At 51.0% G+C, this 14348-nt stretch overlaps 1 pseudogene; it reads left to right on the top strand.

Moving 5' to 3' along the window:
* Positions 1 to 928: 928 nt before the first annotated feature.
* On the top strand, positions 929 to 1081 carry LOC141981118 (U1 spliceosomal RNA; annotated as a pseudogene).
* Positions 1082 to 14348: the final 13267 nt, after the last annotated feature.

Below are 14348 nucleotides of genomic sequence, written 5' to 3'. Positions count from 1 at the left end.
GGGGACGGTTAGGGTGGGGGGGTCCCGGGAGGGAGCGGTCAGGGGACAAGGAGCAGGGGAGGTTGGATGGGTCAGGAGTTCTGAGGTGGGGCAGTCAGGGGGCAGGAAGTGGGAGGGGGCATATGGGGGCAGGGGCCAGGCTGTTTGGGGAGGCACAGCCTTCCCTACCCAGCCCTCCATACAGTTTCAGAACCCCGATGTGGCCCTCAGGCCAAAACGTTTGCCCACCCCTGTGGTAGATGGTCATTTTACACCAAAAATCACAACAATATTCAGGTTAGTCCCAGTCCCAAAGAACCAGTCACTTACCCCAGGTCATCTGTACTCAGATCTCAAACCACAGAGAACGCCTGTTGCCAGTTCTGTAATAAACTAACTAAAGACTTTTAACTAAGAAAAGAAATGAGAGTTATTTACAAGGTTAAAACAGGAAACACACATACACGACTTAGAGTCTTAGATTTAAAAAGGTAATGGAAGCTTATCTAATAAGGATCTCTATATGTCCTTTAGGGCTGACCCATGCCAGTCCCCATTTGGGGACCTCCTGCTTATGTTTAGAAAGCTTTGCCCCTCAGACGCCAGACAGCATAATGACTCCAGTTTCTCCTTGTTGGGGATTTTTATCCTCTTCACCCCAGAAGCCAAGCGGATGGGATGAGTTCATGTGCAGGGCTCCCCTTCCTGGAGGGAGTTGGGAATGCAGTCAACAAGGTCTCTGTCCTTTGATGCTACACAATGCCTCATTTGCTTTCAATGTGCAGGACGAGCGCTTTACCTTAATTAATGCTGCTTTTCCTGTTTGGTGAGTTATACAATTACAGAGATTTACAATGCAAACACTCAGTATAACTTTATACCATGGGATAGAGATATTGTAAGTAGGATTAATACACGCAACATCCTGCAAGCATTCCATAAAGTCTAAACACTAAACAAACACAGTCTCATAGCACTAACACCTCCAGGGTGAGGCTCATCCATTGCACTGCGGGTGTGCTGACCCCTGCGATTTCCCCAAATGCGGGAAACTCGACTGCATAATTTGTGGTAACTAGTAGGTGATCCTGACTGCTTCCAGCTGTGCACTTGTCAGTATTCACTGAGGCTCTGGGCCTTTAACATAACCTGGCACCTAGTCTGTCAGTATCACAGAGCCCTCTTCATACTGCACCCCACCCCATCAAGGATGTGTCTCAGGATCATCTCATCATCAGGATGCACCCGATGAAGTGAGCTGTAGCTCACGAAAGCTCATGCTCAAATAAATTGGTTAGTCTCTAAGGTGCCACAAGTCCTCCTTTTCTTTTTGTGAATAAAGACTAACACGGCTGTTACTCTGAAAAAAGGATCATCTCTGTTACCAAAGACCTTTCAATAGTACAGAATTTTCAGCAGCAAACCCGTAGCATATAAGCCCTTCACAACAACCTAGAAGCTATGACCCCCCACTCCCTCATCTCTCACTTCAGTCCCATTACCCAATTTGGAGGTTGCATACAATTATAGTGGCTCCCAAAGTGGCTCTGGAGGGATTCTGGGTAGAAAGTGTATGCAGATGAAGCAGCTTTGAAGCTATTCTTCTCCCATTCACCAATAAATGGGAGCAGAGAGCGCCAGGCCACTGGCCTTACATTACAGTTTTACTCTTCCCATTCTAAAGCTCCATATTTATATGGCTGTGAAAGTGCAAATCTCATCCCGAAAACAAGGTGAGGGTTTGCTGTTCACTTCTACCCTCCTGACCCAGCTCTATTCTCAAGCAACCAAGAGAAACCAAATGGAACAATCTGGCACTGGTGTGTGTGCGTGCGTGCGTGTGTTCGCGAGTGTGCAATCGAGAAAGCAAGACAGAAACCACTGCCACCGGACCACCGAGGGACCCTCAAACCTATTCAAATATGTGACCATGTTGCTCTCTAATGGCTGCAGCCTATAAGCCGCAAAGCTGCTATAGCTAAGCAAGATGCTTAATGTCGGACTGAGGGTATGTCTACACTAGGGTGAGCAGACGTCCCGATTATCGGGACCATCCTGATATTAGGGGCTTTGTCTTATACACGCAACTACCACCCCCCAAAAAAAGTATCCCAATTTTTCACACTTGCTGTCTGCTCACCCTAGTCTACACTGCAATTAGACACCCACAGCAGGCCTGTGCCAGCTGCCTCGGGCTCGCAGGGCTCGGGCTAAGGGGCTGTTTAATTGTGGTGTAGGTGTTCAGACGGGGGCTGGAGCCAGTTGCTGTCTCTTGTATTTAAGTTAATAGCAGCATTATAGGGTGCCTCAGATCACACCCATAAGGCACAGCATGGTACCACGCTCAAGTCCCATGAGAAAGGCGGCAGAGCTGAGTTAGTCCTTTGAAACTAATGCCGGCTGCACCACAATGAATGCCTCCAGCACCACACTGGAAAGACAGTAATAGTTCCGGGAAGTATCTCACTGATTGACACCAGCTGAGGATCTGATCCAGATGTGAAAATTCAGGTTAGCCTTGCTATTTAGAGTCCCAGAGTTCAGGGGTCTATTGCAGGAGTTGGTGGGTGAGGTTCTGTGGCCTGTGATGTGCAGGAGGTCAGACTAGATGATCATGATGGGCCCTTCTGACCTGAAAGTCTATGAGGTCTCCTGAGTCCCAGTCTATTGCTCTAGCTACTAGGCCCAGTGCAAGGACTAAAAGCTGTTGAACATGTGCTTTTGTAACATGACCACCCCGGGTTGGGTCACTGGAAGTGAGGATCAAACCCAGCCCCTGTGGATCTTAAATAAATAAACAATAATAATAAACCCCCACACGTGTCTACTGTCTGAGCAAAACCACTCAACTTTGTTAACAAAAAGGCAGTAGGGGGCTCATAAGCCTCAGTGTGGTTCAGAGAGGAAACGAGTCATTCTCTGTGAGCTCGGGTTACACTTTTGGGGCCTGAGCTCCCTATTCATACACAACTGGCCTCCACGTAAGAAACTGCTGGACTTTTGAACTCAACAGAAAGAACATTGGGCGTTGAGTGAGGCCCCACCGTGGCCCTTGTCCCACGGCACATGCTTTGATAAAATCACCTTTAATTACACAAGCCTGTTTCCTTACTATTATTTTTGGATGCGTTGACGTTTATAACTAACACTGAGATAAAGTAAAATGGCAATGTCCCAGGGCCTGGGAAGCCAAGTGTTGGCGTGAAGCGTGATCCAGATGTGGAAGGGAAGTGATGGTATCCGGGAGGGAGGAGAGATGTTTGGGCTCACTCAAAGTCAGCCGTTTAGCTTTGGATGCTGATCACGAGGCCAAGGCTTTGCTGTTTGCTCAGCCACAGGATGACCAGAAAACGAAGCCAAGGGCAAGTTGCCCAGGTGGTCATGCAGCGTATCAATGGGTGACTGGTGAGGCCTGTCCGTTGTTTTCTGGATCATGTTTTATGTGTTCAGACTGGTTTACTAGTCTCTACTAATGAAAAGCTCTGATTGGTGGTTCTTCCTGGCGTTAATCCCATCAAATGAGGTCCGCTCTACGCGTCCCACCCCACCAAAGTGCTCCGTCCTCTAGCACGCCCCGTGCTAACATGTCTTCCTTTATGACATCCCACCACTTCTTCTTGGGCATCTGTCTTTTTTCTTCCATCTTGACCTGTTGGACTTCACTCACATCGTCGTCAGGGCTGCGCTTCACAGAACCAAACCATCTGCCTGCTCCCATTTTTGTTTATGGGTGTTACTTTGAAGTTGGCTCTAATATACACATTCTTCAGGGGTATGCAGTGTTGTAGCCATGTCGGCCCCAGGATATTAGCGAGACAAGGCAGGGGAAGGTACTATCTTTTATTGGCTCAACTTCTGTTGGTGAGAGAGACAAGCTTTAGAGCCGCACAGAGCTCTGCTTCAGGTCTGGGAAAGGTACGTATGCTATGTCTGCCCAACCACTTATGCTGGTGTAACTTATGTCACTCAGGAGTGTGAAAAAAAGTAAGTCACACCCACAGAAGCGCCAGCGTGGCCAGCACTATGTCGACGGGCAAGCTCTCTCCCATTGGCCCAGAGCAGCTACACGGGAGATCTGACAGTGCTGCAGCTGCATCGGTACAGCTGTGCGCCTGTAAGCTCTCTAGTGTAGACATGGCCTTAGCATGTCACAGCGAAATACAAGATTGAACTGATAGTTTAGCAAAAGTAGTTAGCACAGATTCTAAGGGACCATCCAAGGTGAAATGGGCTGTTACCCCCTTTTTTGTCCTATGACTACACGGTGTTAACGGGATTGTTGTAATAAGCCATACAGATCCAGTGTCTTTATTAAGACCATGATTTTGAGTGGCTAGCAAAGTTATGAATTTAAGCTCCCAGGCTTGTCTTTAGAAAAGCTGGGTCACATGCCTTTTCCAGATCATGTTGGTATTTTTCTGTTTCTCTCTACATTTTTCCACTAGTCGTCTACCTTCTCTGCACAAATCCACTAGATAGCTCTAGTATCTGCTTCACTTCTCAGTCTCTTATCGATAACTGTCTCCCACAGTTTCACTGAATGACTCATCAGCTTTATACCTCTATAATTTGTGCAGATACCCAGCATCACTTTTTCCTTTATATATAGGCACCAGGATTCCTTTCCTCCATGCGTTTGGCTTCTTTCCCATTTCCCGGTTGAACAGGGATGTCAGCAGATGGATGCCATGTCTTCCAAACTTTTCCATGCCTCAGTAGGGATTCTGTCTGGGCCTAGGGCTTTATTATTTTTCATTTCAGTTACAGCATTTGCCACTTCATCTGGTGCGGTAGGTTCCAACGTTAAACATTTTGAAGTCGCATTGCACTCTTCATTTAAAAGCTGCTGTGATTGGTTGTCTCGCACAAAATGACTGTGGAAGGAGCTAGAAAACCCAGCTGAGACGGGAGTCCCATTGTACTAGGCAATGTACTTACATACCCCTGCCCTAAAGGTCTTCCAATCAAAACAGACATGAGAGATAACAGGCAGAGGTGGAAACAGAGGCACAGAAGGGGGGAAGTGACTTACCCAGGTTACACGGCAGGTCAGTGGCAGAGCTGGGAACAGACTTCAGGTCTCCTCTTTGTAAGGAGATTAAGCTAAGCTGCACAAAGGCACTCTCGGCACCCACCCACCCCCCATGGGGAGCTCCTGATATGGCACATTAAATTCCAACCCTAGCTTATTTTGCAGTAGCTTCCTCGTGTAGACAAGCCCTTATGAGTGTAACACAAAATATTGGAGAGGGAGTCTGACCTGGATTGCGACTCACCCCGTTATAAGAGGAAGGATGGTGTTGTGGGTAAGGCACTGGACTGAGGTTTCTGGAAAGGTCGCACATCCACATACTGCCCAGGAGGTCCCATCCTACTCAGATGACAAGGCCTGCTATGATCACAGCAAAAGTCGTGAGGCAGAGGCTATAACGAGTAAGAACGACGTTGATGCATTTCCCAGGGTCAATTTGTTTTTTGAGCTGTCCTGAAAATATCCGAAGGCCACTGATTACTGTAACCAAACTCTGCCCTCCTGCCACCTGTGATCTTCCCTCAAAGTTCCATGACCTCATCATCAGCACCAAACGCTGACCGTAATTCACTCTGTTATGGCTTGATTGCTCTTTGCAATCAGTCAACTTGTTGCGATAGAGAAGAGACACACGGGACAATACAAGTTGCTTCCTCTTCTTCCAAGGTGATAAATACATATCAGGATGTTTATTACAGGGGAAGAGTGACAACAGCAGAATGACCTTGTCTCCTTGTATCACGCAGGGATGTCCTTGAGCCATGTTGCAAGAAGGGGTGCCTGGAATGACAGGAAGATGATGCTCTTCAAGAAGCTCTTTGCAGTGTTGCCAGACCCCCATTGTTCAAGAATCATGAGTCACGTCCCCCAGAATCATGAGACTGGCTTAAAAATCATAAGTGGATTTTTGTTTGTTTCTTTAAAAAACTAATGACTGGTGGGTTCTTTTCCGTTGCTTTCTGGTTTCTGAGACATTAGGTCACCCTCAGATCACGTTTTCAAGTCTTTCTCTGCAGCCACCAAGGTTAGCAACTTACTTTGAAAATTAAAATGCAAGCTGACAACGCAAGGAGCTGGGGCTTTAAGAAAAACACAAGATTAAAAAAAAATCGCTATAAATTGGCAACACTGCTTTTTCTAATTCGTGGATCCCAGTTATTGGAGAGGCGCATGAAAGATTTACCTGGATATTTTTTTTTAGCCAACCTCTTTGTTGTGCTATTTATTCCTGTGCATTTTGGCAGCTTTTCTTTCTTTTCCTTGGGAATTTTGAATAATCTCCCTGTTGTATTTAATCAAAATACTATGCCTAAAATTCACTCTTTGGCCCAGTATCTGGTCACCCCACCCTCCTGTCGCTCAGATTCCTTTTCCAAGCTTGCTTCTTCTGCAAAGAACTCAAACTTGTATCAGTAAGATGCATTTACAAGCTTCTGCGTGCTGAGTAATTAGATGAAGGTTTCTAGCCATCAGAGGAGTGAAGTTCTGGAACAGCCTTCCAAGGGAAGCAGTGGGGGCAAAAGACCTATCTGGCTTCAAGACTAAGCTTGATAAGTTTATGGAGGATCTGATATGATGGGATAGCCTAATTTTGGCAATTAATTGATCTTCGACTATTAGCGGTAGATATGCCCAATGGCCTGTGATGGGATGTTAGATGGGGTGGGATCTGAGTTACTGTTACTTTCCTGGGTGTCTGGCTGGTGAGTCTTGCCCACATGCTCAGGGTTTAGCTGATCGCCATATTTGGGGTCAGGAAGGAATTTTCCTCCAGGGCAGATTGGCAGAGGCCCTGGGGGTTTTTCGCCTTCCTCTGCAGCATGGGGCACGGGTCACTGGCTGGAGGATTCTCTGCACCGTGAAGTCTTTAAACCACGAGTTGAGGACTTCAATAGCTCAGACATAGGTTAGGGGTTTGTTACAGGAGTGGGTGGGTGAGGTGCTGTGGCCTGCATTGTGCAGGAGGTCAGACTAGACAATCATAATGGTCCCTTCTGACCTTAAAGTCTATGAGTCTATGATTCTATGAGAGGACTCCATGTTTCCAAAAGAAAACTGACTCGTTATGAAGAGAGCTATTTACAGAGTTGTCACAATTGTACTAGAATTAGCCCTGTGCAGTGCATGGACTTCCTCATGGCTCTTCCAAACTCCTCCCCCCTGCAACCTGTGCTCCTCCCTCTAACTTCCACGCAAACTAAATCAAGGCATATATGCTACTTTCCTGGGGAGGTGGTCAGGGTGGCACTGCACTGTCCTGGGATGAACCCCAGGGATTGTGCCTCTGGCAGGCTTCAGGGACTGCTCCATGTGCACTGGAAGCAGGTTGAGCTACCCACTCCATCAGCCCCGCACTGGAGCATTCGCTTTGGGGGCTGGTGCAAGGGGGTGGGGGGGAAGAAAGTGGCCCCCTGCTTCCCAGCCCTCTGTTCCCTTTGCATTGTGTTAATGACCGGAATGTGGGCAGTCATGCCTAGTGGCTGGAGCAAGAGTCAGGCCTAGAGGTTGGAGCAGGAGTCAGCAGCCAAGAATTGGAGCCAAGGGTCAGAACTGGGTTATCAGAGTGAGGCAAGGCTGGGTCTGCGTGCTATTGCAGCCACGGGCAAGTACTTTGAGCAGCTGCTGCTGGCCTTAAGAGCTGATCTGCTGATTCTTCCAGCCAATCAGGCTGCCTTGCCTGCTACTGGCCAGCTGTGCTGGTTAGGCTGCCCAGAGACTGGCTTGCTGGGGGCCCTGCTCCCTGATCCATGATGAGGAGCAGGGGTGAGCACAGCCTGTGCTCCTAGAGGTTGTTGTTGCGGGCAGCCTTTGTGCAGACATCCAGGGTAGCGGGATTTTTCATGCACATCCCTCTGCTGCTGCCAGGCCAAGTCTGGCTCTCACTCATCACCATCCTGGAGGGTCTGATCTTCACCTGCCCAGCTCTGCCACCCGTTCACTGTGTGGCCTTGAGCAAGACACTTCACTTCTCCGTGCCTCAGTTTCTCCCATCATAAAATGGCAGCAAAGATATTTGTCCTTCTTTGACCTCTGTAGATAATAGGTCCCTTGTAGGAATCAGTATTACTTTTATCTCAGAGAATATTACAAAACCTATAGGAACCACTTCACCTAATGCTACAAGGCAGCACCTCTGGGGTGCCACATGGCAGCTGTTTCATAGTGCACAATAAGATTACACAATCAATTAGGGCAGGAAGTGAATAAGGATCCCATGTCCATTAGAAATGGCAAGGGGGGGGTGTTTATTTCACCTCTTGGCATTTGCTCAGGAAGCTGGGGCTATTTATTTATTTTTGATTAATTTCTAGAGCGCCTAAGGCTGCAGCAGATCAATCCTTCACACACTCTATCTTTGGATTAAAGGCTCAGATATTCCCTTCTGCAGAATATCAGCTGCTTTCCCTCCAGCCAATGATTGATGAGGGCACATGAAGTGACACCCGCCAGGAAAAGAAAGATGATGATTTATCACTCATGCCCAGTGGGTGAAGCTCTGAGCGTGTTTGAATGAGACAGGGCACGGCCCTGCCTCTGACCCAGAGTTATCGCAGGGCCGCTGCATTTGCATGAAGCTTATCTTTGGGGTCTGGAAATCTGGTCATTACTTGGAACTAGTCCGCAGGAGCTGCTGAGAGTGTTTCACCTGGCATAAAAACATCAGGGTCTGATTTCCCCCCCTTCCTTTACAACCGTCTGACACCAATGTAGCTCTGTTGATGTCTTTGCAGTTTCTCCTGATTCGCATCCATGTGTTTTACAGGGAAACCGTAGCCTTCAGCTCTGCGCAGGGTAACCGTTTGTACCTTGATGTAAGTGACTGAGGTCAACAGTAGGGGGAACCTCTCACAGAGACAAGTTGATTTTGTGGTTAAGGCAATTAACTGAGGCAACGTCTACACTATTAGCTTTGGTCGACACCAGTTTCATCAGCGTGAAGCCACCGGGGTTAGTATACTGCTTGTGCGCATTGCATCCGCACTACACGTACTCACTGGGAGTGCTTGTGTCGAAGCACAGTAGGCGTCCCCATGTGCCGCGTGCCACGATCTGGTGCACTGTCTTTTGGGAAATCTTCGCAACGCCTGCTGGGGCAGAAACGAGTCGGGCAGGGTGACTGCAAGCAAGGGGTTAAGTTCCCATCATGCAGTTTTCTCCATCCCATAATGCCATCTGGATTCCATAATTTTCACGCCTTTTGTAAAAATCCCCCTGTAGGGATCCAGTGTGGCTCCCCTCCGAACCAAAGGGTAAGGAGCCACCCTCTGGGTCTGAGTGGGCGGGGCCAGGCCGAGCTTCCGCCAATCCCCGGAAGGGGAAGGGTGGGACAGGAAGTACAAAGGGTGGGGCTCTCTGCCCAGTGAAGAGAACACCAGGGAGGGAGACGGACACAGGCTGCCGGCTGCTCCCTCGCAAGCCTGCTGCTGACCCAGGCGAACCCCTGGGCAAGGAGGGGCCTTACCGGGGGGAAGGCCTGTGGCAACCAGGGCTGCTGGCCGCTGAATACCCGGAGGAACCGGGGCTGCCTGCAGCGGGTTATCCGGAGGAACCGGGGCTGCCCGCAGCGGATTACCCAGAGGAGATGGAGACTCAAGAGCTGCCCGCAGCGGATTATCCGGAGGAGATGGAGGGACCGGAGCGACCCGCCTGAGAGAGAGCGGGTAGGAAGTAGCCCAGGGGCCCAACTACACCGTGGGGTGGGTGTGTTTTGTCAGCGGGTGCGGATTGCCCGCTGACCCAGCGGCGGGACCTTCGCCTCCCGCCACTGTCAGGGCCCTGGGCTGGAACGCAGTGGAGTTGGGTGGGCCTGCGTTCCCCCACCCCGGCGCCCCCCTGCCCGAGGGGCGCGCTATTGGCTCTTGCCGGCGCCCCCCTGCCCGAGGGGGCGCGCTATTGGCTCTTGCCGGCGCCCCCCTGCCCGAGGGGGCGCGCTATTGGCTCTTGCCGGCGCCCCCCTGCCCGAGGGGGCGCGCTATTGGCTCTTGCCGGCGCCCCCCTGCCCGAGGGGCGCGCTATTGACTCCTGCCGGCGCCCCCCTGCCCGAGGGGCGCGCTATTGACTCCTGCCGGCGCCCCCCTGCCCGAGGGGCACGCTATTGTCTCTTGCCGGCGCTCCCCTGCCCGAGGGGCACGCTACTGACTCCGGCTGGTGCTCCCCTGCCCGAGGGGCGCGCTATTGACTCTTGCTGGCGCCCCCCCGTCTGAGGGGCGCGCTATTGACTCCGGCCGGCGCCCCCCTGCCCGAGGGGCGCGCTACTGGCTCTTGCCGGCGCTCCCCTGCCCGAGGGGCGCGCTACTGACTCCGGCCGGCGCTCCCCTGCCCGAGGGGCGCGCTATTGTCTCTTGCCGGCGCTCCCCTGCCCGAGGGGCGCGCTATTGTCTCTTGCCGGCGCTCCCCTGCCCGAGGGGCACGCTACTGACTCCGGCTGGTGCTCCCCTGCCCGAGGGGCGCGCTATTGACTCTTGCTGGCGCCCCCCCGTCTGAGGGGCGCGCTATTGACTCCGGCCGGCGCCCCCCTGCCCGAGGGGCGCGCTACTGGCTCTTGCCGGCGCCCCCCTGCCCGAGGGGCGCGCTACTGACTCTTGCCGGCGCCCCCCTGCCCGAGGGGCGCGCTACTGACTCCAGCCGGCACTCCCCTGCCCGAGGGGCGCGCTATTGTCTCTTGCCGGCGCTCCCCTGCCCGAGGGGCACGCTATTGTCTCTTGCCGGCGCTCCCCTGCCCGAGGGGCACGCTACTGACTCCAGCTGGTGCTCCCCTGCCCGAGGGGCACGCTACTGACTCCAGCTGGTGCTCCCCTGCCCGAGGGGCGCGCTATTGACTCTTGCCGGCGCTCCCCTGCCCGAGGGGCACGCTATTGTCTCTTGCCGGCGCTCCCCTGCCCGAGGGGCACGCTACTGACTCCAGCCGGTGCTCCCCCGCCCGAGGGGCACGCTATTGGCTCTTGCCGGCGCTCCCCCGCCCAAGGGGCGCGCTACTGGCTCTTGCCGGCGCCCCCCCGCCCGAGGGGCGCGCTACTGGCTCTTGCCGGCGCTCCCCCGCCCGAGGGGCGCGCTATTGGCTCTTGCCGGCGCTCCCCCGCCCGAGGGGCGCGCTATTGGCTCTTGCCGGCGCTCCCCCGCCCGAGGGGCGCGCTATTGGCTCTTGCCGGCGCTCCCCTGCCTGAGGGGTGCGCTGCTGACTCTTGCCGGCCCACCTCCCCGCTAATTCCCCAACGCTCGGGAGGTGGGGCCGAGACCTGCTACAAAAACCACTGCTCTCCATCGCCCCTAGGGGCTCGGAGGACCGACACCCATCACGCCCCCAAACCCGTGTGGCATTTTCAAGTGTCTGCCCGAAGCACGGAGCCCGCACGGCTCTGCATCCTTGCCACGAATGCTGCGAACGCAGGACAAACGATCCTCTCGTATTTGCAGAGCTGCACGAAGAACTGCAACAACGGGGGAACATGATCTCGTGGAGAACAGTTTGCTGAAGGACACACTGAAAACCAATTCAAGGTTGCGGGTGGCATTCCCGGAGCAGCTGCAGACGGTGGAGCATCGCTTCTGGGCCTGAGAAACGAGCGCTGACTGGTTTGGTCGCACCATAATGCAGGTTTGGGATGATGAGCAGTGGCTGCAAAACTCCGGGATACAAAAGGCCACATCCCTGGATCTGTGTGCTGAGCTCACCCCAGCCCTCCGGTGCAGGGACACCAGAGTGAGAGTTGCACGGACAGTGGCCAAGCAAATGCGATCGCACTATGGAAGCTGGCACTGTCAGATTGCTAGTGGTCAGTGGGAAATCGTTCAGGAGATCTGCAGTCAATTCCCTCCTCTGCCACAGACTCCCCATGTGACCTTGGATAAGCCACTTAATCCCCCCTGTGCTTAGGGCCTTCTCTGTAAAACAGGAGTAATAACACTTCCTTTCTTCCACCACTTGTGCGTCATGGCTATTTGAACTGTAGGCAGGGACTGTCTCTCGCTGTTTGTATCTAAAGTGCTTAGCACCACAGAGCCTAAGCTCCCCTGGAACCTCTGGATGCTAATGCAATATGAAGGTTTCTAACCATCAGAGGAGTAAAGTTTTGGAATAGCCTTCCAAGGGAAGCAGTGGGGGCAAAAGATCTATCTGGCTTTAAGATTAAACTCGATAAATTTATGGAGGAGATGGTATGATGGGATAACATGGTTTTGGTAATTACCTGGATTTGTGCTGGAAATGGCCCACCTTGATTATCATACACATTGTAAGGAGAGTGATCACTTTAGATAAGCTATTACCAGCTGGGGTGGGGGGAGAGAAAACCTTTTGTAGTGATAATCACCCATTTTTTCATGGTTTGTGTGTATAAAAACGTCTTCTGTACTTTCCACAGCATGCATCCGATGAAGTGAGCTGTACTTCACGAAAGCTTATGCTCAAATAAATTGGTTAGTCTCTAAGGTGCCACAAGTACTCCTTTTCTTTTTGCAAATACAGACTAACACAGCTGTTACTCTGAAACCTAAATATTCATGGTAAATAGGCCCAATGGCCTGTGATGGGATATCAGATGGGGTGAGATCTGAGTTACCCAGGAAAGAATTTTCTGTAGTATCTGACTGGTGAATCTTGCCCACATGCTCAGGGTTTCGCTGATCGCCATATTTGGGGTCGGGAAGGAATTTTCCTCCAGGGCAGATTGGAAGAGGCCCTGGAGGTTTTTCGTCTTCCTCTGCTGCGTGGGGCATGGGTCACTTGCTGGAGGATTCTCTGCTCCTTGAAGTCTTTAAACCATGATTTGAGGACTTCAATAGCTCAGACATAGGTGAGAGGTTTTTCGCAGGGGTGGGTGGGTGAAATTCTATAGTCTGTGTTGTGCAGGAGGTCAGACTGGATGATCATAATGGTCCCTTCTGACCTTAGTATCTATGAATACAAATAATAAATCATGAGATGCCGGCGAGGCTGCTGGCACGTCCCCTCATTTAACGAGCACTTAATTAATCAAAAAAATGTCATAAGGAAATACATCAAGTCCAAGCCATTTCAAACTATTCAATAATAAGACCAACCCCTAGCTCTTATCGTCAGGAGATCTCAGAGCACTTGACAGAGGAGATCCAGATCAGTATCCCTGTTCTATGGACAGGGAAGTAAGCCCACAGAAGTGAAATGACTCACTCAAAGTCACGTAGCAGCCAGGCTGGCAATTCAAATGCTGGTCTCCAGAGTCCCAGGCTAGTGCTTGCCCCACTAGGCCACACTGCTTTCACTAGTGAGGCTGTATTCTGGAAAGCAGGGGATCTTCAGAAGCAATATTGCCAACCAAACACATATAAAAATGGTCAGGCAGGCCCCAAAACCCATGAGATTTTTTTTTTTAAAGTTGGGATTTTATTTATTTAGCCTTCTGGTTTCTGAGCCTTTAGGTCATGTTTTCAAGCTTCCCCCCACAGCCATGAGAACTAGAAACCTTTTTTTAATGAAGGCTGAGAGTCCCCCATAATCCCATGACTCCAGCAGCTGGGAGCTTTAAGAAAAACTCCAAATAGGGTGAGAGTTGGCAACAATGCAGAACGTTTACTAGCCAACCTCAGGGAACAACCCCAAAATCCCCAGAGAGCCTTTAGAATTTTTCAGAGCAAATTTAAAACTTGAAATGAGAAATGCAAACATTTTTTTAAAAAAGAACTATTTGCTTTGAAATACAGTTTGTGAGAGGTCATTTGGATCTGGAGCATCTAAATAATAAGAAAGGTCAGGGAAACAAGATAACTTTGAAACTTATGTAGCACCGAGGCTATTTCCTAACTGTTAGCATTTTACAGCCACGTTGTACTTGTGTCAATGGCTACACATGGTGCAAAGGGATGAATCATAGAATCATAGAATATCAGGGTTGGAAGGGACCCCAGAAGGTCATCTAGTCCAACCCCCTGCTTGAAGCAGGACCAATTCCCAGTTAAATCATCCCAGCCAGGGCTTTGTCAAGCCTGACCTTAAAAACCTCTAAGGAAGGAGATTCTACCACCTCCCTAGGTAACGCATTCCAGTGTTTCACCACCCTCTTAGTGAAAAAGTTTTTCCTAATATCCAATCTAAACCTCCCCCATTGCAACTTGAGACCATTACTCCTCGTTCTGTCATCTGCTACCATTGAGAACAGTCTAGAGCCATCCTCTTTGGAACCCCCTTTCAGGTAGTTGAAAGCAGCTATCAAATCCCCCCTCATTCTTCTCTTCTGCAGACTAAACAATCCCAGCTCCCTCAGCCTCTCTTCATAAGTCATGTGCTCTAGACCCCTAATCATTTTTGTTGTCCTTCGCTGGACTCTCTCCAATTTATCCACATCCTTCTTGTAGTGTGGGG

Source organism: Natator depressus, chromosome 1, assembly GCF_965152275.1.
Source record: "Natator depressus isolate rNatDep1 chromosome 1, rNatDep2.hap1, whole genome shotgun sequence".
NCBI classification, from domain to species: domain Eukaryota; kingdom Metazoa; phylum Chordata; order Testudines; family Cheloniidae; genus Natator; species Natator depressus.
Note: the sequence above shows the minus strand (reverse complement) of the source record. Positions and strands in the feature narration are given on the sequence as shown.